Genomic DNA, 25,573 nt, shown 5'->3' on the forward strand with positions numbered 1-25,573 from the left:
TCCAGCCTCAGCACCCGCCGGGGAGAGGCAGCCCGGCCCACCGAGCCATCCGCAGCATCCACCCACCGAATCTGGCAGGATTTTCTTTCTGCCACCGGCTCCTCGGTCGGGAGTTGCCTTTTGATGCTGTTAACATTCAGCTTCGAGGCTCCCTGCCATTCCCCTTCATCTAATCTCCTCTCCCTGCCCCTTTGGGAAACGCAGTGCCTGTGCATATTTACCCTCTTAGCCTCCCACACGAGAAAATGCCTTTGAGGTGGTCGGCACATTTTGACTCTGCCCCTCTAAACGTAACAGTAGAGGGGAAGAGGTTTTCAGTATTTAGTAGGAGAGAGCAAGGTACCTTCGCTTTATTTGTTATGCTGCCTTTCTTCAGTGACTTAGCAAGAAACTCCTTGGGAAGAGGGCAGGAATTTTTCTTTTGCTGTTTGGGCCCAATTTATATCAGTCTTTTGGTTAAGAAAATATGCCTTTGAAGAGGAGGACCAGATTTGTGGTCTCGTTCTCAATGGGCGATGTCATGCCAAGGTCCCCCCTCCCTCTTTCCTTAAGTGGCAGTCCGGACAAATAGAGATACTACTGTTATTCCCATCTCTCCTTTAAGCACACAGTCTTGGAGATTCGTAAGGTTTTAAACGCCAAAGAAAAAATGTATGCCATTTTTGGCAATTCTGTTTTTGTTGGGGGAGTGGGTTATTTTGTGTGAATTTCTTTTCGAGGCTAGGGCGGAGGAGAGACACTGCTTGGGCCATTCATACCAGTAACAATGTCATCCCTCCCTCTTTGCCACAGGAGTGTTTGCCTTTTTTTTTTTTTCCTGCAGCGGGGCTTGATCGCTGCGGGGTCCAGTCTCATCATCAGGAAAATTTCCTGTTGACTGTGTCATAGTGATGTTGAATATATAGTAAAAGCTTTCACTTAAAAAATTCTCATTTGGTTTTAAGGCATCAGCTAGCTTTTAATCTCTAATGGGTGTCTTTTAGGACACGGTTTCACAAAATAATTGGCAGTTGGAAATTGCAGTTTTTAATAAAGCAGAAGAGTAATCTGTATTTAGGGTGATTTCTTTCGTGTTCATTAATGATCATTGTTTGGATTGCTCAGAAGGGGGGAATCTCCTAAAAGAAATTTAAGGCTGGTATATATTTTTTAAAACCAGAAAGGAACCCCATTTTTCACATGAAGTATTTCTGTATATGCTGATTTTGATGGAGCAAGCCTTACGTTGGTATCTGCCCCCACATCCTTTTTTAAAAAAATGGGCTAATATTTGTGGATGCTGTGAACAGCCATTGAGCCGAGAAGACTGGGTGGAGTAAGGGAGCCGAAGCTGTGAAATGCTGGATTGCCCTTTCAGAGCGTCTTTCTCTAGCTTGTGTTTTGTAAGGTTATTTGATATGAATGGTTGCTACAACTAAGTCATTTCTCTGTCGTAAATCTTAAAATCTAATGTTTTCCACCTTTTTTTCATGATGGGCATTGAATGATTGGAATAAAAAGCAATGTCCTTGCTTTAAAATAGACACTTATTGTCTCTGTATTTGTCCTTGTGTGTGTGTATATATTAATATATAAAGATACACATACATCTACACGCTTGTTGATGTTTTTTATTATTCTAGTCATGTAAGTATAAATTAATGTCAGAAATATTTGGCAAGAAATAGGAGGTACAGGAAAACTGCAAAAATCTAAGAAGAATACTGTAATTGTTTTACTTAAAACAGTAAATCTATTTGCGATTTTAAAATAGTGAACATAAAAGGTGGGAAAAAAAGGAAAAGATAATTTGCACTAAAGGCCCTTTGGACCTTTTCTCTTGTGTTGCTCCTTGAAAGGGACCTTTTTGCGAGATACTGTCATAAGAGGGTAGGTCATTTTAATGCCTTGTATCAAGCATTCACATGAGTAGACATCTTCAAAAGAATTTCACCTGTATGTGGTAAATGTGATTTTGATTTAGCCTTATGAATGCTTGTCAGTGTATGATTTTTTTTGCATTTTTGTTCTTTTTAATATGATTAGAAAGTAGAAGAGTTAGTATGGTGAGGAAATGAGCAAGGTTGGGAGTGATAATTCACTTTATTATGTGTCTGACATATCCCTATTCCTACTGTTTGTAGGTATCAAAGCACACTAAGGTCCAGGTGCAATGACTCACGCCTGTAATCTCAGCACTGGGGAGCCCGAGGCGGGTAGATCACCTGAGGTCGGGAGTTGGAGACCAGACTGACCAATGTGGTGAAACCCTGTCTCTACTAAAAATAAAAAAAATTAGCCGGGTGTTGTGCCATGCGCCTGTAGTCCCAGCTGCTTGGGAGGCTGAGACAGGAGAATAGATTTAACCCGGGAGGCGGAGGTTGCAGCGAGCCGAGATCACGCCACTGCACTCCAGCCTAGGCGACAGAGCAAGACACTCAGAAACAAACAAACAAAACCCTACACACTAAGAGTGGTGATTTTTCAGTAGATTATTAATCAAGAGCTTAAGATAATTTGACGTAAATAAGAGAGCTTTAGCTCCAAGTGTATGTATTGTTTTTTGATACATGTTGCAGAATGTTATGCTTAATTTGGACATTAATTTTTAAAATTATTCACAGTTCTTATATACAACTTTTAATGAGATTGGAAGGAATTTTTTAGTACAATTATTTGTTACCTATTTTTCCAGATAAAATATCTCCAGTTTAAAGAGATTTTGAGATGTTTCTGGGAAGCAAAAATCAGAACCATAATTTTTGGTTTTCTATTTAGAACATCCGTGTCTTTTTTTTTTTTTTTTGAGGTGGAGTCTTGCTGTGTTGCCCAGGCTGGAGTGCAGTGGCGTGATCTCGGCTCACTGTAACCTCTGCCTTCTAGGTTCAAGCGATTCTCTTGCCTCAGCCTCTGGAGTAGTTGGGATTACAGGCACCTGCCGCTACACCTGGTTAATTTTTGTATTTTTAGTAGAGATGGGGTTTCACCATGTTGGCCAGGATGGTCTTGAACTCCTGACCTCGTGATCTGCCTGCCTCTGCCTCCTAGAGTTCTGAGATTACAGGCGTGAGCCACCACACCCTTCCCTATTTTCAATTTTTAAAAATAATATAAATATCTCTCAGTTGTATACTAAGTGACAGAGAGAGACAGAAAGTGTGTGTGTGTGTGTGTCTGTGTGTGTCTGTGTGTGTGAGACTTTATGGCTTATATTTTAAGTATCCAGCAAAAAATAAGGCCTTCTTGTTTACATGTGGTTCATCTTATTCACAGTTTGTCGTCTTTGTAAATAAGCCATGGACGCTATAAAAATTGTGAACATTAAGATGAAGCTGTCTGGCCAGACACAGTGGCTCACGCTTATAATCCCAGAAATTTGGGAGGCTGAGGCAGGTGGATCTCCTGAGGTCAGGAGTTCAAGACCAGCATGGCCAACATGGTGAAACCCTGTCTCTACTAAAAATACAAAAAAACTAGCCGGGCGTGGTGGCACACACCTGTAGTTCCAGCTACTGGGGAGACTGAGGCAGGAGAATCGCTTGAACCCGGGAGGCGGAGGTTTCATTGAGCCGAGATCGCACCATTCCACTCTAGCCTAGGCAACAAGAGCGAAACTCCATCTCAAAAATAAATAAATAAATAAAACAAGATAAAGATATCTTAAAAAACAAACCCAAAGCAAAATCTTAGGGCAGAGTGAATTTTCCATATCTTCCCATTGAGTTCTAAAGCAGTGAGTCATGCGCTCTTTTGCCAAAGGGACTTGAGGCTGGGTTGGTTTTAAACCAAGCTGGCCATTTCTGCTTCTGGTCCTAAAGTATTTTTTACTTGCCTGTACGTCCCTGTTACAAAAAATTTTCATTATGACGGGTAACTTATTTTTATGTGCTTTGGAAAGAGAGAAATAGTTAAGTTTTGAAGTGGAAATTCTTTGCCACTATTCTTATTATGTCATCTACAATACAACTGTTACTTTTTTTTTTTTTAAACTTAGAAAGTTGCTCTATTTAAAATAAAGCTAATGGTATATAATACGAGTTCTGAAAAAAGGCGAACCTACCATTCTCCAGAAGATGTTTAGCTGTAAATTGAATCCTCGTCATTGAAGGCCAAACATTTTGGGAAATCTGTATTTCATGAAGAAAAATGCTGCGTTATGTAAGCATAATAGTTAACTGCAGTGAAGGCTTTTTGGGTTGTTCTGACTTTGTTGCTGGTTTGATGTGGCAGTTTTTGGCTAGTCATTGAAATGGAACCTTAGTTTAACTTCTGTTACGTATGTAATTTTTAACCTTGGCATGGCAGTTATAGAATTTAATTGATATTTGTGAAATGCTTTCTATTCCTTGGTGGCAGGCATCGTAAGCACTTATTGTTTTATTTCTTGTTTGCTTTTTAAAAGATGGTGGCTTCTTGTTGAAACTTACCTAGATAGGACTAATCTGCATTTGTCAAGGATGCTTCTGGAACAGTACTCTTTATTGTCATTTAACATTGTCATAAACATTTCTCTAGAACTTTATAATTATTGAGCTTGGTACTCATTTTCATTTGTTCTTCTGTCAGCTACTTTTTGAGGTAGATTGGTATTTTTACGGATGAGAGAACTAAAATTCAGAGAATTTTCCTGTCGAATGTTAGGTTAGTGACTAGAATAAGGTAAATATTGTAGTCACAGAACTCTTGGGTACTGCTTTGTAAGATCACACGTTCCTTCTTTCTATAACGATTGGACTCCTTAATCTTTGTTAATCTCTTCTAAAATGGTGAAAGTTGGTGGCATTTATTGCCTGCATCATTTAAATTGGCGTTTATTAACATATGGTCTTGTATTGTTGACTGCTTTGCATGCATAAGCCTTTTGGCATTTGAGTAGCTTCTCCCAAAAATGCCTAATACTGCTTTACAGATAGTATTAGTAAGTAAATAAGTACTAGTGCATTTGACTGAACGAAGGATTATATGAAAGGAAATGTGCTGTCCTGAAGATCTCTGTAATAGCTCCAGTGATCTCGAGAGAATTAAGGTGATGGAAGGAAGAGTGGCCGCCTTTCCTATATGGAGATTTTATGTTCTCTGAGGGAACGGTGTTACACTTTGACAGAATTCTTTTTTTTTTTTTTTTTGAGATGGAGTCTCGCTCTGTCGCCCAGGCTGGAGTGCAGTGGCACGATCTCGGCTCAGTGCAAGCTCCGCCTCCCGGGTTCACGCCATTCTCCTGCCTCAGCCTCCCGAGTAGCTGGGACTACAGGCGCCCGCCGCCTTGCCCGGCTAGTTTTTTTGTATTTTTTAGTAGAGACGGGGTGTCACCATGTTAGCCAGGATGGTCTTGATCTCCTGACCTCGTGATCCGCCCGTCTCGGCCTCCCAAAGTGCTGGGATTCCAGGCTTGAGCCACCGCGCCTGGCCCAGAATTCTTAAGTATAAAAGTGAATTAACTCAGCTGGACAAATTACCTATACATTTTGATTATCTGCTTTTGGGGCTCTTATGTTAAACAAGAATTGACAGTTAACTGAGGCCATTCAGAAGTTTTCTGAGACTTTTTACAAAAGTAAAATTAAGAATCTTTGAACATTTTAAGAAATTTAGTTTTTGAAAGCATAGTAGAAAGTTATATGTTTACTAAAATTTTACAGTGTGTATTAATCCATTTTTAACCTTTTTTTTTTTTTTGAGGTGGGAGTCTCACTCCATCACCCAGGCTGAAGTGCAGTGGCTCGATCTCAGCTCACTGCAACCTCCGCCTCCTGGGTTCAAGCGATTCTCATGCCTCAGTCTTCCGAGTAGCTGGGACCACAGGTGCATACCACCACAGATGGCTAATTTTTGTATTTTTACTAGAGAACTCTTGGCCTCAAGTGATCCGCCTGAGTTGGCTTCCCAAAGTGCTGGGGTTACAGGTGTGAGCCACCACGCCCAGCCCAATCCGTTTTTAATCTAAGGCAAAGATAGAAGAATGTTTTATGGGCTGAGTGCGGTGGCTCATGCCTGTAATCCCAGCACTTTGGGAGGCCAACGCGGGCAGAAGGCGATCAGGAGTTCCAGACCAGCCTGGCCAACATGGTGAAACTCTGTCTCTACTAAAAATACAAAAATTAGCCAGGTGTGGTGGTGGGCGCCTGTAATCCCAGCTACTGGGGAGACTGAGACGGGAGAATCACTTGAACCCAGGAGGCGGAGGTTGCAGTAAGCCGAGATTGTGCCATTGCACTCCAGCCTGGGCAACAAGAGTGAAACTCTATCTCAAAAAAAAAAAAAAAAAGAACATGTTTTATGATATGCTAGTGTTTTATATATTTTTCTTTTCTTCTCTTTTCAATTTTTTTTTTGTTTGTTTGAGACGGAGTCTCGCTCAGTCACCCAGGCTGGAGTGCAGTGGCGCAATCTCGGCTCACTGCAAGCTCCGCCTCCCAGGTTCATGCCATTCTCCTGCCTCAGCCTCCAGAGTAGCTGGGACTACAGGTGCCCGCCACCTTGCCTGGCTAGTTTTTTTTTTTTTGTATTTTTTTAGTAGAGACGGAGTTTCACCGTGTCAGCCAGGATGGTCTTGATCTCCTGAACTCGTGATCCGCCCGTCTTGGCCTCCCAAAGTGCTGGGATTACAGGCTTGAGCCACCGCGCCCGGCCTTTTTTCATATTTTTATAAAAAATATGCTAACTACAAAAGAAAGAAGGTGGAGATAAATGAGTCAGATGTTTTGATTATTTAGTATTTTGGTTAACTTTTCTTTTTCTTCTTGAGACGGAGTCTTGCTCTGTTGCCCAGACTGTAGTATGGTGGCGCGATCTCGGCTCACTGCAACTTCTGCCTCCTGGGTTCAAGCGATTCTCCTGTCTCAGCCTTCCTAGTAATAGCTGGAATTACAGGCGTGTGCCAGCACACCCGGCTAATTTTTTATTTTTAGTAGAGACGGGGTTTCGCCGTATTGGCCAGGCTGGTCTCAAACTCCTGACCTCAGGTGATCCGCCCACTTTGGCCTCTGAAATTGCTAGGATTACAGGTGTGACCTACCATGCCTGGCCTTGGTTAACTTTTTATGGGTGAGAAAAGGCTATACATTTAGCATTGTCAGAGAAAATGAAATAATTTGTTGACTAAACCCATATATAAATATTTATCTTTCGAGAATGAGTCCCGCTCTTGTTGCCCAGGCTGGGGTGCAATGGTGCGATCTTGGCTCTCTGCAGCCTCCGGTCTTTGGGTTCAAACAGTTCCCCTGCCTCAGCCTCCTGAGTAGCTGGGATTACAGGCATCTGCCACCATGCCTGGTGAAGTTTTTTGTATTTTTAATAGATATGGGGTTTCACCTCATTGGCCAGGCTGGTCTCGAATTCCTGACCTAGTAATCTGCCCTCCTTGGCCTCCCAAAGTGCTGGGATTACAGGCGTGAACCACTGTGCCCAGCCACACCTGGCTAATTTTTGTTTTTTTTGTTTTTTGAGACGGAGTCTCACAATCTTGTCGCCCAGGCCGGAGTGCAATGGCGTGATCTCGTCTTACTTCAACCTCCGCCTCCTGGATTCAAGCAATTCTCCTGCCTCAGCCTCCCGAGTAGCTGAGATTACAGGTGCCTGCCACCACGCCTGGCTAATTTTTGTATTTTTAGTAGAAATGGGGTGTCACCATGTTGGCCTGGCAGGCCTTGAACTCCTGACCTCAGGTGATCCTCGTGCCTCGGCCTCCCAAAGGGCTGGGATTACAGGTATGCACCACTGCGTCCTGCCTTATTTTTGTATTTTCTGTAAGAAGTGAGGTCTCGCCATGTTGCCCAGGCCAGTCTCAAACTCCTAGCCTAAGCAAACTGCCTCAAGCCATCTGCTCACCTCAACCTTTCGGTGTGCTGGGATTACAGGCATGAGCCACTGCTCTCAGCCTAAGAAAAAATATTTTTAAAGTTGACAAATGTAGAAATAAGGAGCTAAGATTTGTCAAAGAGATGAATAAGTAATGAAATATTCTGGTTATTGGCCGGGCGCGGTGGCTCAAGCCTGTAATCCCAGCACTTTGGGAGGCCGAGACGGGCGGATCACAAGGTCAGAAGATCGAGACCATCCTGGCTGACACGGTGAAACCCCGTCTCCACTAAAAAATACAGAAAACTAGCCGGGCGAGGTGGCGGGCGCCTGTAGTCCCAGCTACTCGGGAGGCTGAGGCAGGAGAATGGCGTGAACCTGGGAGGCGGAGCTTGCAGTGAGCTGATATCTGGCCACTGCACTCCAGCCTGGGCGACAGAGCGAGACTCTGTCTCAAAAAAAAAAAAAAAAAAAAATTTCTGGTTATCAAAGTTTATCATATATGAATGAACGGTGAAAAAATTGGAAATAACAGAATTAACAAATTTTAATTTGTCTTTAATGGTTCAGCAGTCACTTAAAAATTTTTACAGTATTACCATGATGCTATAATCTTTATCATCACAAATCCCAACGTAAAAATAAAAAAAAAAACCCACATAATAAAATGATTATTCAAGCTTTCTGGCTCTTCGACTCGGGCTAAATAAGTGTTCTGCATCATGTATGTCCTTAAAGAGAAATTATCTCCACCTACTGAAAAAAAGAAAGAAAACAGCGAGGACCTGTAAATGTGAGAGTTTCAACAGGCCTGTAGTTCCCATTTTTATGGAAGCATCATAATACCGCCCCAAGACGTCAAATGCCGCTAGCACAGAGGACACCTAAGATCCAAAGTTCTTAGCAGAATATTGCTTTTAAAAACAGCAGAAATAACACTTTACGTGGGACTCAACCTTGACTTTTTTCTTTCTTCCTCTATGTTCAATTACCTTGTCTTGCCAATTTTACCTTCTCAATATTTGTTGAGTTAGTCCCCTTCTATCCATACTTACCATTAGTACTACTACCATCATAGTTCACATAATCTCTTACCCAACTAATTTCACGTAGTCTCTCTAACTCCTGTCTTGCCCTGTTAACATCTTTGTGCTGCATAGTCCCCAGTCATCTATCTAAAATGAAATCTGACCATGTCACACTTCGCTACTTAAAAAGAACCCTTCTTTGGCTCCCTTTGTATTTATTTAACAAATATTTACTTAGCACTTACTAATATGCCAGCCACTGTATTAAGTGCTTTACAAATACTCCTTTGCTCCTCACAACATTCTAGGAGAATTTAGCAAGCCCTTTGTAACAGCTTTGTAAATAGCAGAGCTGAAAGTCAAACCTCAGGTACGGAGGCTCCAGTGTTGGGGCTTTCAGCCACCCTACTGTGCTGACTCCCTCTTTCCTATAGTCCACATACTTTAACACAGTTTTCAAGGTCTTTGATCACTTCGTTTCATTTCTAATCAAGCCCCACCTTAGTCAGTCTAGTATATATATGCCTTCTCCCTCCCCACTGTGTGATCTTTATGATTCTACTCCTGCTGTCCTCTCTGTCTAGAGCAACTTCTAGTATCTCAGAACAGAGTGCAGTGAATACATTTTGACAAAAGAATGATTTTTTTTTTTTTTTTGAGACAGGGTCTGGCTCTGTTGCCCAGGCTGGAGTGCAGTGGCTAACTACAACTCTCCAAATCCTGTGCTCAAGCAATCTTCTCGCCTCAGCCTCCCAAGTAGCTGGGTCTTCAGGCCCACGCAACCATGTCCGGGTAATTTTTGTATTTTTCAAAATATAGGCCAGGTGCGGTGGCTCACGCCTGTAATTCCAGCACTTGGGGAGGCCGAGGCAGGTGGATCACGTGAGGTCAGGAGTTTGAGACCAGCCTGGCTAACATGGTGAAACCCCGTCTCTACTAAAAATTAAAAAAAATTAGCTGGGCGTGGTGGTGGATGCCTATAATCTCAGCTACTTGGGAGGCTGAGGCAGGAGAATTGCTTGAACCCAGGAGGCGGAGGTTGCAGTGAGCTGAGATTGCACCACTGCACTCCAGCCTGGCCGACAAAGCGAGACTCCGTCTCAAAAATAAATAAATAAATAAACATAAAAATACACAAATTAGCTGGGCATGGTGGCGCATGCCTGTCATCCCAGCTACTCGGGAGGCTGAGGCTGGAGAATCGCTTGACCCGGGAAGAGTACTGGAGTGAGCCGAGATGGCCACTGCGCTCCAGACTGCTGAGTGACAGCAAGACTTTGTCTCAAAAAAAAAAAAAAGAATAATCGTAGTGAACGTGGGAGGTCGTTTTAGGTAGAGGGAACAGCAACAGCAACATACATAGTCAGAAAAGCTTGAGAAACTATTTTGTGTATGCTGGTAATAGTTTGGAAGAGGGGATTGTAGAATTTGAGATTGGAGAGGCATGACTGAGCCAGATTGATATAATTTGTATATTCTGTATAGCTTGTAGGCAAGTTGGAAGTCCTTAAACAATTTCAAGCAGAAACAAACATTATGAGATGATGTGTATTTTAGAGAGATTATGTGGGTGGCAATGAGGAATGTGGATTTTGGAGGTCATGTAGACCTGTTCAGGAAATAACGATAAGAGCTTGAAGCAAGACAGTGACAATGAAGGTTATCGAGTGGAGAAAGGTTTAGGAGGTCCAGGTGTGAATGAGTAGTGTGATGGGAGAGGCAAGTTTAAGCAATTCAGATTTGTAGTTTGGGTGACTGAGTGGAACTGAGAAACTAGGTGTTATTAGCCAAAGCAGAGAATAAGAGGAGGAGTTAATATAGAATATTACATAAAGTAGCCAGATAAATATTCCTGAACCACAGTTTTCAAGTCACTTTGTTGCCAGAAGCCCATCATTAGCTTTTTACTGTCTTTAATGAAAATGCAAAGAACACAATGGCAAAATATGGTACTGAATAGGTATTCCTAAATGGACGCTCAAATACTTTTCTTACATGGCCTGGCTTTTCATCCTTTTTCTTATTGCCTTCCACGTCTACTGTGATTCAGCTTTGGGAAGATATTTTCTGTTCCTTTTGCTACTTTGTTCCTGCCCCACCCCCCTTATGCTTCAGATATGCCTACCAGGTGTTCCATTTCCAGGCAGTCTTTTCTCATTTTTTCCACCTGGAAGAAACTTTCTTTTCTCTGAGTTCGTAATTTTATAATAAGTACCTATTTTTCTCTTATAGCATATATAAAATATATTATCTGACTTGTCAAGTGAGTTAATGCATTTAAAGAGTCTAGGAATGACACCTGGAACATAGTAAGTACTCAATAAATGTTGTTATGGTGATGATTGGTGATGATGAAGATGAGGTGACCTTTACTTTTTGCTTTCTTGTGATGGCAAAAATGATTTGTTGTCTATCCTTGGACACTAGGAAAGCAAAGTCGTTTACTTTGCTTATGTATATAAAAGTGCAAAAGTGAAATGATTCTTGAGCCATAGGTGAGGGATATACAAAGGTAGACAAACCCTTACATATTGACTGTTTTGTTAAGCTTCACCACAGCTGTTTGAGGTAGGTGGTAGTATTGGTCCCTTTTTAAAAAATGAGTAAAGGGGTTAGGAAGTTTGCAAATTTCCCCAAGGTCACACAGTTTGTAAGGAGCCAGATTGATGTATGAATCTTAACTATTCGACTCCAAAGTTCTTCACAGGAGGGCTTCATATATGTAGGATTTACTCTTCAGGGCTTTCATTTCATTTATATTTCCAACTTGTTACCTGTCAGAAAGCCTATCATGAGACCTACGCCCAATGAAAAAAGTGCTTTTTGAGTTTTCTGTAATTTTTTTTTTTTTTTTTGAGACGAAGTTTCACTCTTGTTGCCCAGGCTGGACTGCAATGGCGCAGTCTTAGCTCACTGCAACCTCTACTTCCCGGGTTCAAGCAATTCTGTCTCAGCATCCTGAGTAGCTGGAATTGTGGGTGTCCGCCACCATGCCCAGCTAATTTTTGTAGTTTTAGTAGAGATGGGGTTTCACCACATTGGCCAGGCTGGTCTTGAACTCCTGACTTCAGGCCCGCCTTGGCCTCCCAAAGTGCTGGGATTACAGGTGTGAGCCACCATGCCTGCTAAAGTTTTATTTTGTGTATTTATAGTTTAATTTATTTTTTATTTTTATTTTGGAATATGTCAAATGTTAAAAGTACCTGCAGTAATATAACAAAATAGCCATGTAACTATTACCAGAATTGACAATTGACAGATGTTAATTAACATTTTGTCATATTTGCCTCAGAGCCGTTTTTTATTTTTTTTATTTTTTTATTTTTATTTTGGAGACGGAGTCTTGCTCTGTTACCAGGCTGGAGTGCAGTGGCGTGATCTTGGTTCCCTGCAAGCTGTGCCTCCCAGGTTCACGCCATTCTCCTGCCTCAGCCTCCTGAGTAGCTGGGACTACAGGCGCCGCCACCTCGCCCGGCTAATTTTTTGTATTTTTAGTAGAGACAGGGTTTCGCCATGTTAGTGAGGATGGTCTTGATTTCCTGACCCTAGTGATCCACCTGCCTCAGCCTCCCATAGTGCTGGAATTATAAGCGTGAGCCACCACGCTCGGCCTAGAGGTTTTTTTAAGAAGACATTATTACAGTTGATGTCTTTTTGTTTTTTATTTTGAGACAGAGTCTTGCTCTGTCACCAAGCTGGAGTGCAGTGGCGCGATCTCCGCTCACTGCAACCTCAGCTTCCGGGGTTCAAGAGATTCCCCTGCCTCAGCCTCCTGAGTAGGTGGGACTGCAGGCACGCACCATGCCCAGCTAATTTTGTGTGTTTTAGTAGAGACGGGGTTTCACCATGTTGGCCAGGATGGTCTCCATCTTCTGAATTCGTGATCCACCTGCCTAGGCCTCCCAAAGTGCTGTGATTACAGGTGTGAGCCACCATGCCCAGCCTTTTTTTTTTTTTTTTCTTTTTCTTTTTTTTCCTTTTTTGAGATGGAGTCCTGCTCTGTCACCCAGGCCGGAGTGCAGCGGCACCATCTCGGCTCACTGCAGCCTCCACCTCCCAGCTTCAAGCGATTCTCTGCCTCAGCCACCTGAGTAGCTGGGATCACAGGCCCATACCACCACACCGGGCTCATTTTTGTACTTTTAGTAGAGACAGGGTTTCACCATGTTGACCAGGCTGGTCTCAAACTCCGGGCCTCCAGTCATCCTCCTGCCTCAGCCTCCCAAAGTGCTGGGATTACAGGCGTGAATCACCACACCTGGCTTGATGTCCCTTTTGTACTTCTTTCCAATCGTGTCCGCCTTCCTCTTCTCAGTAGTAAAGTTTCTAAATGTTGTATGTAGCCCTTTGTTTCATGTTTTTATGCATTTGCATTTGAGTGTATCCATAAACAATATATAGTAGTGCTTTATAGATTGTTAGAATTTACATGAATATTCTACTGTATACCTATATTAATCTACTTCGTTTTCTTTCCTGTTTTTTAGATGCATTATTGATATATGTAGATCTAGTTTAGTTGTATAATTTCTTATATATGATGCCATGTTTTCTTTTTCTTTTTCTTTTTTTTGGTGAGACAAAGTCTCACTTTCTTGTCCAAGCTGGAGTGCAGTGGCACAATCTCAGCTCACTGCAACCTCCACCTCCCGGATTCAAGTGATTCTTCTCCCTCAGCCTCCTGAGTAGCTGGAACTACAGACACGCACCACCATGCTCGGCTAATTTTTGTATTTTTAGTAGAGACGGGGTTTCACCATGTTGGCCAGGCTGGTCTTGAACTCCTGACCTCGTGATCTACTGGCCTCAGCCTCTCAAAGTGCTGGGATTACAGGCATGAGCCACCACACCTGGCCCTATACCATATTTTCTTTATGTTTGGACTACAGAAATGGGCAATTAGGTTGTTTACAGCTTTTTACTATTACAGACAATGCTGCAGTGAACATAAGGTATTTGCTAATGAGATGATATGATGTGTGTGTTTATAAGTGTGTGTTTGGGCTGGGCGTGGTGGCTCACGTCTGTAATCTCAACACTTTGGGAGGCCAGAGCAGGGGATCGCTTGAGGCCAGGAATTTGGCACCTGCCTGGGCAACATAATGAGACCCTGTCTTTACAAAAAATAAATTAGCCAGATGTGGCGGCGTGTCCCTAGGAGTTTGAGACTGCTGTGAGCTGTGCTTGTGCCTCTGCACTCCAACCTGGACAACAGGGTGAGACCTCATCTCTAAAATTAAAAATGATTTGTTTTTGCACTGCAGAATTCACCCTTAGGTTAATTAAATAAAATATTTCTTATTTGGTGATATTTATGCCTTGAGTTGAATAAAGAGAATGGATAATATTATTGCATCAATTTTAGAGTATAAATTTCTAAACTTTGTTCCATTTTCTTCCGTCTCTTCAACCATTCAAACAACCCGACCGGGCATGGTGGCTCAAGCCTATAATCTCAGCACTTCGGGAGGCCGAGACGGGCGGATCGCGAGGTCAGGAGATCGAGACCATCCTGGCTAACCTGGTGAAACCCTGTCTTTACTAAAAAATACAAAAAACTAGCCGGGCGAGGTGGCGGGCGCCTGTAGTCCCAGATACTCAGGAGGCTGAGGCGGAGAATGACGTGAACCCGGGAGGCGGAGCTTGCAGTGAGCTGAGATCCGGCCACTGCACCCCAGCCTGGGCGACAGAGCGAGACTCCGTCTCAAAAAACAAACAAACAAACAAAAAAAAACCCATATTTATTTATTATCTAGCCTGGGGTTGAATACTGGCAGCCTTATATTTCTCTTTGCATTGATGGTTAATATTTTTTTGAGCCAACATTTTAAAACTAGCTGTTTTACATAAAGTCTCTATTTTTTGGTTATCCTGAAAAACTAGGAGCTCTCTCAACAGGCAGCCCACATTTTCCCATGACAACTATTAACCTAAGCTGAATTACAGCTGCCTTCTTGAATTTTTTTTTTTCCCCCGTGTTGGAGATAGGGTCTCATTCTGTTGCTGGGGCTGGTCTCAGACTCCTGGGCTCACGTGATCCCCCTACCTTGGCCTGCCAAAGTTCTGGGATTGCAGGAGTGAGCCACTGCACCCGGCCCCAGCTGCCTGCCTTTAGATGAGCATAAGCTCTCCAGTGGGACAAATTTCTGGTACTCTCTCTTGGTGTTTATTATTGCCCTTATATTGTTTATGGTGGAGAAATACTTCGCTATTGATGATGTTTCTTTCAAAAGTGACAAAAAGTATAGCTTGACAGCTGTAACATTCAAGAAAAGTGGAAAAGAGTATATTTTTTTGGAAATGAAGAATTTTTTTTTTTTTTTTTGAGACGGAGTCTTACTCTATTGCCCAGGCTGGAGTGCAGTGGCGCTATCTCGGCTCCTGCAACCTCCGCCTCCTGGGTTCAAGCGATTCTCCTGTCTCAGCCTCCCGAGTAGCTGGGATTACAGGCGCGAGCCACCAGACCCAGCTAATTTTTGTATTTTTAGTAGAGACGGGGTTTCACCATGTTGGTCAGGCTGGTCTCGAACTCCTGACCTCGTGATCTGCCTGCCTCAGCCTTCCAAAGTGCTGAGATTACAGGTGTGAGCCACTGTGCCTGGGGCTGAAATGAAGAATATTTTAATATATATCTTTTTTAAGACAGAGTCTTGCTCTGTCGCTCATGCTAGAGTGCAGTGGTACGATCTTGAATCACTGTAGCCTCTGCCTCTTGGGTTCAAGCAATTCTTGTGCCTTAGCCTCCCCAGTTGCTGGGATTGTGGGCGTGTGCTACCATGCCCTCCTAATTTTTATATTTTTAGTAGAAACAGGGTTTCGCCATGTTGGCCATCTGGTCTTGAACTCCTGGCCTCAAATTTTTTGCCCGCCTCAGCCTCCCAAAGTGGTCAGATTACTGACTTGAGCCACTGTGGCTGGACAGTAATTTTGGTCTTAATTGAACTTCGAAAACGCGGCTCTATCACTGGTGTTCCATTTCTAGCCGACTCAGACTTTCACCTGGCAAGTTGGTCTCTGTATTTGATTTGTAACTCCTTATTTAAAGCAATTTATGAGGATGCATAAAACTACAAAATGCCTCAGATTAAAAGTGAGGAGAAAGAAGAAACAAAAACAAAAGGTAAAGTCCAGTCAGGATATGGGCAAAAAAGGTTTGTTATAATTTTCTTGCTACAGGCAGAGCACAGATTTGACTCCAAGCTTTGTAGGAGCCAGCAGGAGAGAAAAACTTGGTAGTTTATTTTTTTACAGTGTCCTCAAGATAAAAAATAAACTAGATAGTTCAGAAAGATAACTAACCACTTGGCACTATCAGGCTAGAGCAGGAGTGTCGAATATTTTGGCTTCCCTGGGCCGCACTGGAAGAAAAAGAATTGTCTTGGGCTACACATAAAATACACTAACAATAGTTGATGAGCTTAAAAAAAGCCACACACAAAAAAGTCAGTGTTTTAAGAAAGCTTACGAATTTGTGTTGGACCACATTCAAAGCCATCCTGGGCTGTGGGTAGCACAAGCTTAGGCTAGAGTTTTTCATGGGGTTCTCATAAAGAGGGTTATATTGTAATTATTATCCTCTTCAACATCTCTAAGGTAGATGGATGACAAGTATTTAAGTAGTCTTAGTATGGGAGACCAATCACATCACATGAGTCAGTCTTGAAAGAGTGGATAGATTTGTCTTTCAGTGTCTGATGAGTGGATGAGTTTCCCTCACCCCAGCCTTTTAACCTCCTCGGCAGGTACCTCCATACATCAAATACAGACCATTCATATGTAGGATTTAAATTATTCTGTGAAAATCTAATTTTACCCAGAATAGAATTTGTGGGAGTGACTACATTAAAATTCTTGTTAGAAAATAATTTCAAATCTTCTTCATCCTTGTCTTTCTTCTAATTCGAAGGTGGGTAGAGAATATTCTTCCAGAATATCCAAAGGTGGTAAAACATGAAGAAATATAGAAAAAGACCAGGCGCGGTGGCTCACGCCTGTAATCCCAGCACTTTGGGAGGCTGAGGCAGGCGGATCATGAGGTCAGGAGTTTGAGACCAGACTGACCAATATGGTGAAACCCTGTCTCCACTAAAAATACAAAAATTAGCCCAGTGTGGTTGTGTGCACCTGTAATCCCAGCTGCTCAGGAGGCTGAGGCGGGAGAATCGCTTGAACCTGGGAGGCGGAGGTTACAGTGAGCCAAGATCACGCAGTGCGCCACTGCACTCCAGCCTGGGCGACAAAGTGAGACTCCGTCTCGGGGCACAAAAAAAAAAAAAAAAAGAAAGAAAATAAGAAATATAGAAAAGGGGGCCAGGACGCAACTGTGTTTCATACTGCTAGAAGTTGCTTCAGCAGAAGACCATTCCCATGAATCAGGACTCATGCTAGTTTTCAGCATAGATTAAATGTAAGGAGAGGTTTGGTTTTTGTTTGTTTTGAGACGGAGTCTTGTTTACTTTTTCTTTTGAATTTTAAAAAGGAAGAGTGAGAGTACGTCTTTCCTCTCTGAGAACACAGTAAATTTTGATCTTAGTTTTTACTAGGATGCCTACAGTAGTTATTTAGAAACACTGGATACTTACTGTGCATTAATTAATTACCATGAATTTGGTCGAGATACAATGAACAGTGTGTCAAGGGTTGAGGCAGCATCAGGGCAGACAATTACAGTGTAGTGTGAGAAGTGTTAAATTTGTGTGTATATGAAGTACTATGAAGTCACAGAGGAGGTGGTTACTCTGTTTCCTTAGTTTTTGGGGGTCAAAACTAGTGAGAAGGGTAAGTAAACCCTCAAGTTCTGCTGTTCATGCTACTGAGAGACTTGCTAATGGTGTTTAAATATCATTGATAGCTGTTAGGTTAAACGATTATTGGCAGTTTTTAATGGTTTAACTCTAATAGTATTTTGGTGTGACAATTTAAAAGATTTTTTTTTTTGCGAATACTGTTTGACAGTTGTTGAATAATTGATATTTTGTTAAAATAAAGCTTTGAATATTGAAAAAATGTGCCAGTTTGGGAAAACTTTTTTTTTTTTTTTTTTTGAGACTGAGTCTCATTGCCCAGGCTGGAGTGCAGTGGTGTGATCTCCACTCACTGCACCCTCCGACTCACCGGCTCAAGCAATTCTCCTGCCTCAGCCTCCTGAATAGCTGGGATTACACCGGCATGCCACCACACCTAGCTAATTTTTGTATTTTTAGTAGAGACATGGTTTTACCATTTTGGTCAGGCTGGTCTTGAACTCCTTACCTCAGGTGATCTGCCCACCTCAGCCTCCCAAAGTGCTGGGATTACAGGCGTGAGTCACCTCTCTGGCTAATTTTTTTTTTTTTTTTTTGAGACGGAGCGCCTCTCTGTTGCCCAGGAGAGTGCAGTGGCGCCATCTCAGATCACTGCAATCTCCGCCTCCCGTGTTCAAGCAATTCTTCCTGCCTCAGCCTCCTGAGTAGCTGGGATTACAGGTGCCTACCACTACGGCCAGCTAAGTTTTTGTATTTTTAGTAGAGATGGGGTTTCACCATGTTGGCCAGGCTGATCTCAAACTCCTGACCTCAGGTGATCTGCCCGCCTCAGTCTCCCAAAGTGCTGGGATTACAGTCGTGAGCCATCGCGTCCAGCCCTAATTTGTTAAGTCTTACTTTCAAAGCTTGATTCCTTACAAACATTTGTTGAATGCTAGAAACTGTGCCTGATGCTAAAGATGCAAAGATTGAATTTAGTTTAGTGTTTGCTGCTAAGCAGGTCAGTCTGGTACTAGTGACAACTTAATATACGATTACAAATAATGTGAGAGGTAGCACAGTTTAGAATGAGTGATCTTTCAAATTTGTCTTAATAGTGGAGAAGTTTCTCCAAAAAGCTATGCAGAAGCCAAATGTATAAACAGATAAAAACAGAATCTTACCTACTTGGCCTCCTCTATGTCTTCATGCCTACTGTTTGAACAGTTGGTGTGGAGATAAAAAAAAAACAAACCTGGTGTGCATCCTGGCCCTGCTACTTTCTAGCTGTTTGACCTTGACCTAACTTAGTTTCCTTGCTCCGTATTGTAAGAATTAATGTAGGAAGGGGCCTGGCATGTAAGGTCAACCAGTAAATGATAGCTATGAGGATTATACTTATGTGGCGCAGTGAGACTAAAGGAGACTGGATCTACCACTGCCAAGGGAGATGGGCTAGTCAGGGAAGGCTTCACAGGAGTGGTGATGGGCTGCCTTCAGGCCGAATCTGAAAAGTGATCAGAACCGGGCACGGTGGCTTGTGCCTGTAGTCCTAGCACTTTGGGAGACTGAGGCGGGAGGGTCACTTGAGCCCAGGAGTTCAAGACTAGTTTAGGAACAAAAAAATGAAAAAATTAGTCCAGCATGTGGGCATGTGCTTATGTTCCCAGCTATTCGGGAGGCTGAGGTGGGGAGGATCACTTGAGCCCAGGAGTTCAAGACCAACCTAGGAACAGAAAATGAAAAAAATTACCCCATGCGCTTGCCTCAGCAGCACATATACTAAAATTGGAAAAAATTAGCCCAGCATGTGGACGTGTGCCTATGTTCCCAGCTACTTGAGAGGTGGAGGTGAGGAGGATCACTTGAGCCTAGGAGGTCCAGCCTGGTCACAGAGTGAAACTCTGTGAAAAAATAATAATAATAATTAAAAGTGAATGGAAAATGGTCAGATACAAGAGTTAGGGACATGTACCCAAAACACACCATTTTAGTAATGAAGACTTGTGAGTGTGGAATGCAACCTCATTATACCTTTTTGAGGATAAGAGCCTTCACCTGCATTCTAGGATGCTTTTCTCTGTGTGTGTGTGTGTGTATGTATTTTGAGACAAGGTCTCACTCTGTCTTCCGGACTAGAGTGTAGTGGTGGGATCATAGCTCACTGCAGCCTGGAACTCCTGGGCTCAAGTGCTACTCCCTCCCGAAGTTTTGGGAGAACAGGCGTGAGCCACTGTGCCTGGCCCATCTACAGTTTTTGACTCAAATTTTACTGTTACGGTGGGTCAGGCCAAAGTGAGAGACTAACTTGCTTTGGTAAACTGAAGTACAGGTTGAGTATTCTGTACCTAAAATGCTTGGGACCAGAAGTGTTCTAGATTTGGTTTTTGGATTTTGGAATATTTACATATACCTAATGAGCTATCTTGAGAATGAGACTCAAGTCGAAACACAAAATTCATTTGTATTTTGTATATTCTTTTTTTTTTTTTGAGACGGAGTCTCGCTTTGTTGCCCAGGCTGGAGTGCAGTGGCATGATCTTAGCTCACTGCAAGCTCTGCCTTCCGGGTTCACGCCATTCTTCTGCCTCAGCCTCCCAAGTAGCTGGGACTACAGGTGCCCACCACCTCGCCTGGCTAGTTTTTTGTATTTTTTAATAGAGACGGGGTTTCACCATGTTAGCCAGGATGATCTCGATCTCCTGACCTCGTGATCCGCCTGTCTCGGCCTCCCAAAGTGCTGGGATTACAAGCTTGAGCCACCACACCCGGCCTATATTTCGTATGTTCTTTATACACAAAAGCCGCAGGTAATTGTATACAATATCCTAAATAATTTTGTGCATGAAACAGAGTTTTAACTTTGACCTGTCATTTGAGTTTAAGTGTGGAATTTTTCCACTTGAAGCATCTTGTTAGCACTAAAAAATTTCGGATTTTGGAGCATTTCTTTTTCTTTTTCTTTTTTTCTTTTTTTTCTTTTTTTTTGAGACAGAGTCTTGCTCTGCCACTTAGGCTGATGCAGTGGCACGATCTTGGCTCACTGCAGCCAACCTCTGCCTCTCAGGCTCAAGCGATTCTTATGCCTCAGCCTCCCGAGTAGCAGTGATCACAGGCATGTGCCACCACATTCCGCTAATTTTTGTACTTTTAGTAGATACAGGGTTTCACCATGTTGGCCAGGCTGGTCTTGAACTCCTGACTTCAAGGGATCCACTTGCCTCACCCAAAGTGCTGGGATTACAGGCGTGAGCCACCGTGCTTGGCCCATTTTGGATTTTTGTGTTAGGGATGCCCAACCTCTACTGTAAACCTGAACTTGTAAGCTGTGTATGATCATAATATAGTGATGCGTTTATAGACAAGTTCTTCCTAAGTGCAGTTGAAAATTAGAAATCTTTATATTCTCCTCTGAGGTCTTAGGTAGGAGATTTAAGTTAAATGGGAGTACTGCTATGGTTAAATTGCAGGTGAATACTTAAAATTTTTTTTATGTGTGGGGGCACATGAAAATTTTAATTTGTGTGGGTACATTAAAAATTTTTATTTTTAATTTTTGCAGGTGGATACATTGGATTTTTGAGAAAGAACTAGAAAATTAGTTTCTAGGAAAAACTGATGAATCATAATTGGATACTTTTTCTATCTTAACAATGAAGGATCTTTCCTTGTTTATAACAGTCCAATTTAGGCAAAACATTTTGATGTTAGAGGCTAACACAATGAAGGGTTATTAAACAAAATGGAGGCGATAAACTAAGAGTGACATACATATGGATAAAATCATATAGAATTTAATATGTACCAGGCACTGTGTTCTAAGTATTTTACATGAATCAACTCATTTAATCTTCCTGACAATCTTTTTTTTTTTTTTTTTGAGACAGAGTCTTGCTCTGTTACCAGGCTGGAGTGCAGCAGTGCGATCTTGACTTAACTGCAACCTCTGCCTCCTGGGTTCAAGTGATTCTTCTGCCTCAGCCTGCCGAGTAGCTAGGACTACAGGCGTGCACCACCACGCTTGGCTAATTTTTTGTATTTTTTTAGTAGAGACGAGGTTTTGCCATGTTGGCCAGGCTGGCCTCAAACTCCCGACCTCAGGTAATCCGCCCGCCTTGGCCTCCCAAAGTGCTGGGATTAAAGGGGTGAGCCACCACGCCCGGCCCTATCTTCCCGACAATCTTATGAAATAGATACTACTATTAGAAATAGCTGTATCCGCCGGGCGCGGTGGCTCACGCCTGTAATCCCAGCACTTTGGGAGGCCGAGGCGGGCGGATCACAAGGTCAGGAGATCGAGACCATGGTGAAACCTCGTCTCTTCTAAAAATAGAAAAAATTAGCCGGGCGCAGTGGCGGGCGCCTGTAGTCCCAGCTACTCGGGAGGCTGAGGCAGGAGAATGGCGTGAACCCGGGAGGCGGAGCTTGCAGTGAGCCGAGATTGCGCCACTGCACTCCAGCCTGGGCGACAGTGCGAGACTCCGTCTCAAAAAAAAAAAAAAAAAAACAAAAAAGAAATAGCTGTATCCGATAATTTCTAGGTATAAGAGGGTTTGCAGACTATAGCTTGCAAGTCAAATCCTGCTGTTTTTGTTTTGAGAAGGGGTCTCTGTCCCCCAAGCTGGAGTCCAGTGGCCTGAACATGGCTTTTCTGCAGCCTTGACTTCCTGGGCTCAAGCAGTCCTCCTGCCTCAGCCTCCTACGTAGCTGGGATCGCAAGATGCACACCACTATGCCTGGCTAAGTTTTGATTTTTTGTGGAGATGGGGATCTCACTTTTTTGCCCAGGCTGGTCTCAGACTCCTGGGCTCAAGTGATCCTCCTGCCTTGGCCTCCGCAATCGCAGAGATTAATGGTGTGAGCCAGCATGCCCGGCCTGCCACCTGATTTTGTACCATAAGCCTAAAAATGTTTGTTGTTTTTTTTTTTTTCAATTTTTAGTGGTTGAAAAATCAAAAGAAAATATTTTGTAAAAATAATTTTATAAAATCCATTTGATAAACTAATAATTAAAAAAAAAATAGGTGAAATTCAAATTTCAGTGTCCATAAAGTTTTGTTGGAATAAAACCATGTCTTCTTTTTTTTTTTCACATTTTCCTTTAAAATTTGTTTTTGTTTTTGTTTTTTGCATCCAAAACTGAAAGAAAGCAAACAAGCTGTGGGAGGCAGGGCCGTCACATCAAGTGGTGGCTCCTGGGAGTTTGTGTGGCCCCACCCGCCACCCCTGGGCACCTCAGCACAGAGGCTGGGAAGGGTCGGTGGACCTTGGAAGCAGAGCCAGGGTCCCATTTTCTTGCTTGGGTGAAGCTCGCCTTGCAGGGGCGTGACCCCCTCCATAGGGGGAAGTGGCCGTCATGGGGGACAAAGGCTGCTCTCCTGTGCTGAGTTCCCGCTCCGGGGCCCGCAGGGTTGGTGGCTGCAGCAGCAGAACCACGGGGAAGCTGGCCATGTAGAAGATGCGGCCCAGGCGCCTGGCCACCTGGGCCTGGGCCTTGAGGGCGGGCTCCAGCTTCAACCCCATGGTGGTCAGCAGGTGCTCCTCCGTCAGCAGTGACAGGGTCTCCCCATCGATCCCCTGCTCCCTGAAGACCTCAGTGTACTCTCCACAGCCAGACAGGACCCCTGCACGAAGCTGCAGACATCATCCACGGTCCACTTGCTGATGTCCTCAGGGGCCAGGACCTCATTACTATCCATGGAGAGTCTTATGGCGCCGGGCCGGGTTCTGCTTCTGCAGGAGCTCCTGCTGCTGGGCGAACATCTCCCAGGCAGGGGGCAGGAAGCCATATCCTAGGGTCTGGCACAGAGGTGAGGGCACCCCCAGAAAGGGGGCCCTAAAATGGGGGCCCAGGGTGATGTGAGGGCATTCTGGGGCGACAGCAAGCGGGGGCGGCTGTGGCAGCTCCCTGTGGACAGTAGCGCAATGAACAGCCTCTTTATATGTTATGTATTGTTTATATGTTGGGGTTTTTTGTTTTGTTTTGTTTTTTGAGACATAGTCTCACTCTGTCGCCCAGGCTGGAATGCAGTGATGTGCCACCATTCCTGGCTAATTGTTAAATTTGTGGTAGAAACGAGGTCTTGCTGTTTTGCCCAGGCTGATCTCAAACTCCTGAGCTCAAGGGATCCTCCTGCCTCAGCTTCCCAAAGTTCTGGATTAGTGAGCCGTGGCACTTACCTAGCCAATACATAGTTTATTGTTGCTTTCTTACTACAGTGGCAGAAGAGTTGCTACAGAATCTGAATGGCCCACAAAACCTAAAATACTTACTGTCTTTGCAGAGTTTGCTGATCCCTGGTCTAGATACAAAGGGGAGAGAATATAAGATAGAAAGCAACAAAGTTAATATAGATGCAAAGAATGTGTCTTTATTACAACTTCCCAGAAAGACTAGATAGTTATATAATGAACAAGGCAATTGTGTTTTCTTCTTGAAGGATTTTTAAAGATGACTTTTATAAAAAGCCTAGGCTGGAGTGTAGTGGTGTCATCATAGCTCACCAAAGCCTTGGACTCCTGGGCTCAAGTGATCCTCCCACCTTAGCCTTTTGAGTAGTTGGGACTATAGGCACATGCCACCATGCATGGCTCAATTTTATAATTTTTTCTTTTCTTTTCTTTTCTTTTTTTAGAGATGGGTCTTACTGCATTGCCCAGGCCGGTGTTAAACTTCTGGCCTCAAGCAATCCTCCCACCTCAGCCTCCCAAGGGGCGGAGCTTATAGTGTGCCACCACTGCAGGCCAACATTAAAGTAAATTTAAAAGAAAAAAGTGATCCACAATCTTGAAAATCATACTAAAACAGTAAATGTTTGTCCTCACATTCCCTCCCACTATTTGTGGCATATGCAGTTGGCCCTCCATATCTATGGGTTTTGTATAGTGGATTCAACCAACTCCAGATTGAAACTATTCAGACAAAATGATAGTTGTGTCAGTACTGAACATGCAGTTTTCCTGTCATTATTCCCTAAACAATACAATATAATAACTACTTATATAGCTTTTATTTTTTTTTAGGTATTCTGAGTAATCTAGAGATGATTTAAAGTATATGACAGTATGTGTGTAGGTTATATGCAAATACTACGCCATTTTATGTAAGGGATTCGAGCATTGTTTTTTTGGTATCTGAGGGGTCCTGGAAGGACTATACATGTGTATGATACACAACAGCTGAGATAAAAAGTACAAGGAAAAAGCGATTTATGACATAATCTAAAGTCATAATTCAGTTTCTTTAGAACCTTCAGGTGTTCAAAATGGCTTCATTTCGAAGACAAAAGTGGGAAACTTTCTATTTTTTTTTGAGATGGAGTCTCATTCTGTTGCCCAGGCTGGAGTGCAGCGGTGCAATATTGGCTCACTGCAACCTCTGCCGCCTGGTTCACGTGATTCTCCTGTCTTAGCCCCCCGAGTAGCTGGGATTATGGGGTCCTGCCACTGTGCCTGGCTAATTTTTGTATTTTTAGTAGAGACATGGTTTCACCATCTTGGCCAGGCTGGTCTCGAACTCCTGACCTCATGATCCACCCGCCTCGGCCTCCCAAAATGCTGGGATTACAGGCGTGAGCCACCGCACCCAGCCTGAAACTTTCTCTTTTTTGAGGGATGGTGAAGAAGTAGTCTTTGAGCACCCATCAACAACTGAACGCATCTGGGATGAAGATTATCCCTAATGTGTTTGATCAGTCTGGTGTGGCAATAAGGATGCACCCAGGAGGTGATAAGGAAATCCACGAGGTGATAAGGAAATCCAGGAGGTGATAAGGTAGACAGACTGAGAAGGAAGAGAGAAGGAGAGAAAAGTAAAGAAAGGAAAGATCGGCAGTAATGAGAGGGTGCTTACAAGCTGCAGCGGCAGTGAATGTGAAAAGCTTAGTGGAAAGAAAGCAATGAAGGAACAAGAATAGGATGAGTTCTCAGTTACCTACTTTATTCTTCAAGTAGCCCTTATTCAGCACATCTTTCTTGTTTGTTGTAGAATGGAGAGCAGTTTATTACATTTGATAATCTTTGAAAGCATTAATTTGCTTGGAGGGT

General features: G+C 43.1%; 1 protein-coding gene across 2 annotated transcripts in view; it reads left to right on the forward strand.

The window, feature by feature from the left end:
• Nucleotides 1-25,573, forward strand: part of PAFAH1B1 (platelet activating factor acetylhydrolase 1b regulatory subunit 1) — a 107,235-nt gene that overhangs the window by 766 nt on the left and 80,896 nt on the right. The window contains exon 1 of one of the 2 annotated variants that reach the window (XM_073004582.1): nucleotides 14,256-14,296. The exons of the other annotated variant lie outside the window; for it this stretch is intronic. The gene's annotated coding sequence lies outside the window, so the exon portion shown is untranslated. Of the gene's footprint in view, nucleotides 1-14,255; nucleotides 14,297-25,573 lie in introns of those variants that run through there. 2 annotated transcript variants of the gene reach the window in all.

This window comes from Chlorocebus sabaeus, chromosome 16 (genome assembly GCF_047675955.1).
Source record: "Chlorocebus sabaeus isolate Y175 chromosome 16, mChlSab1.0.hap1, whole genome shotgun sequence".
Classification (NCBI taxonomy): domain Eukaryota; kingdom Metazoa; phylum Chordata; class Mammalia; order Primates; family Cercopithecidae; genus Chlorocebus; species Chlorocebus sabaeus.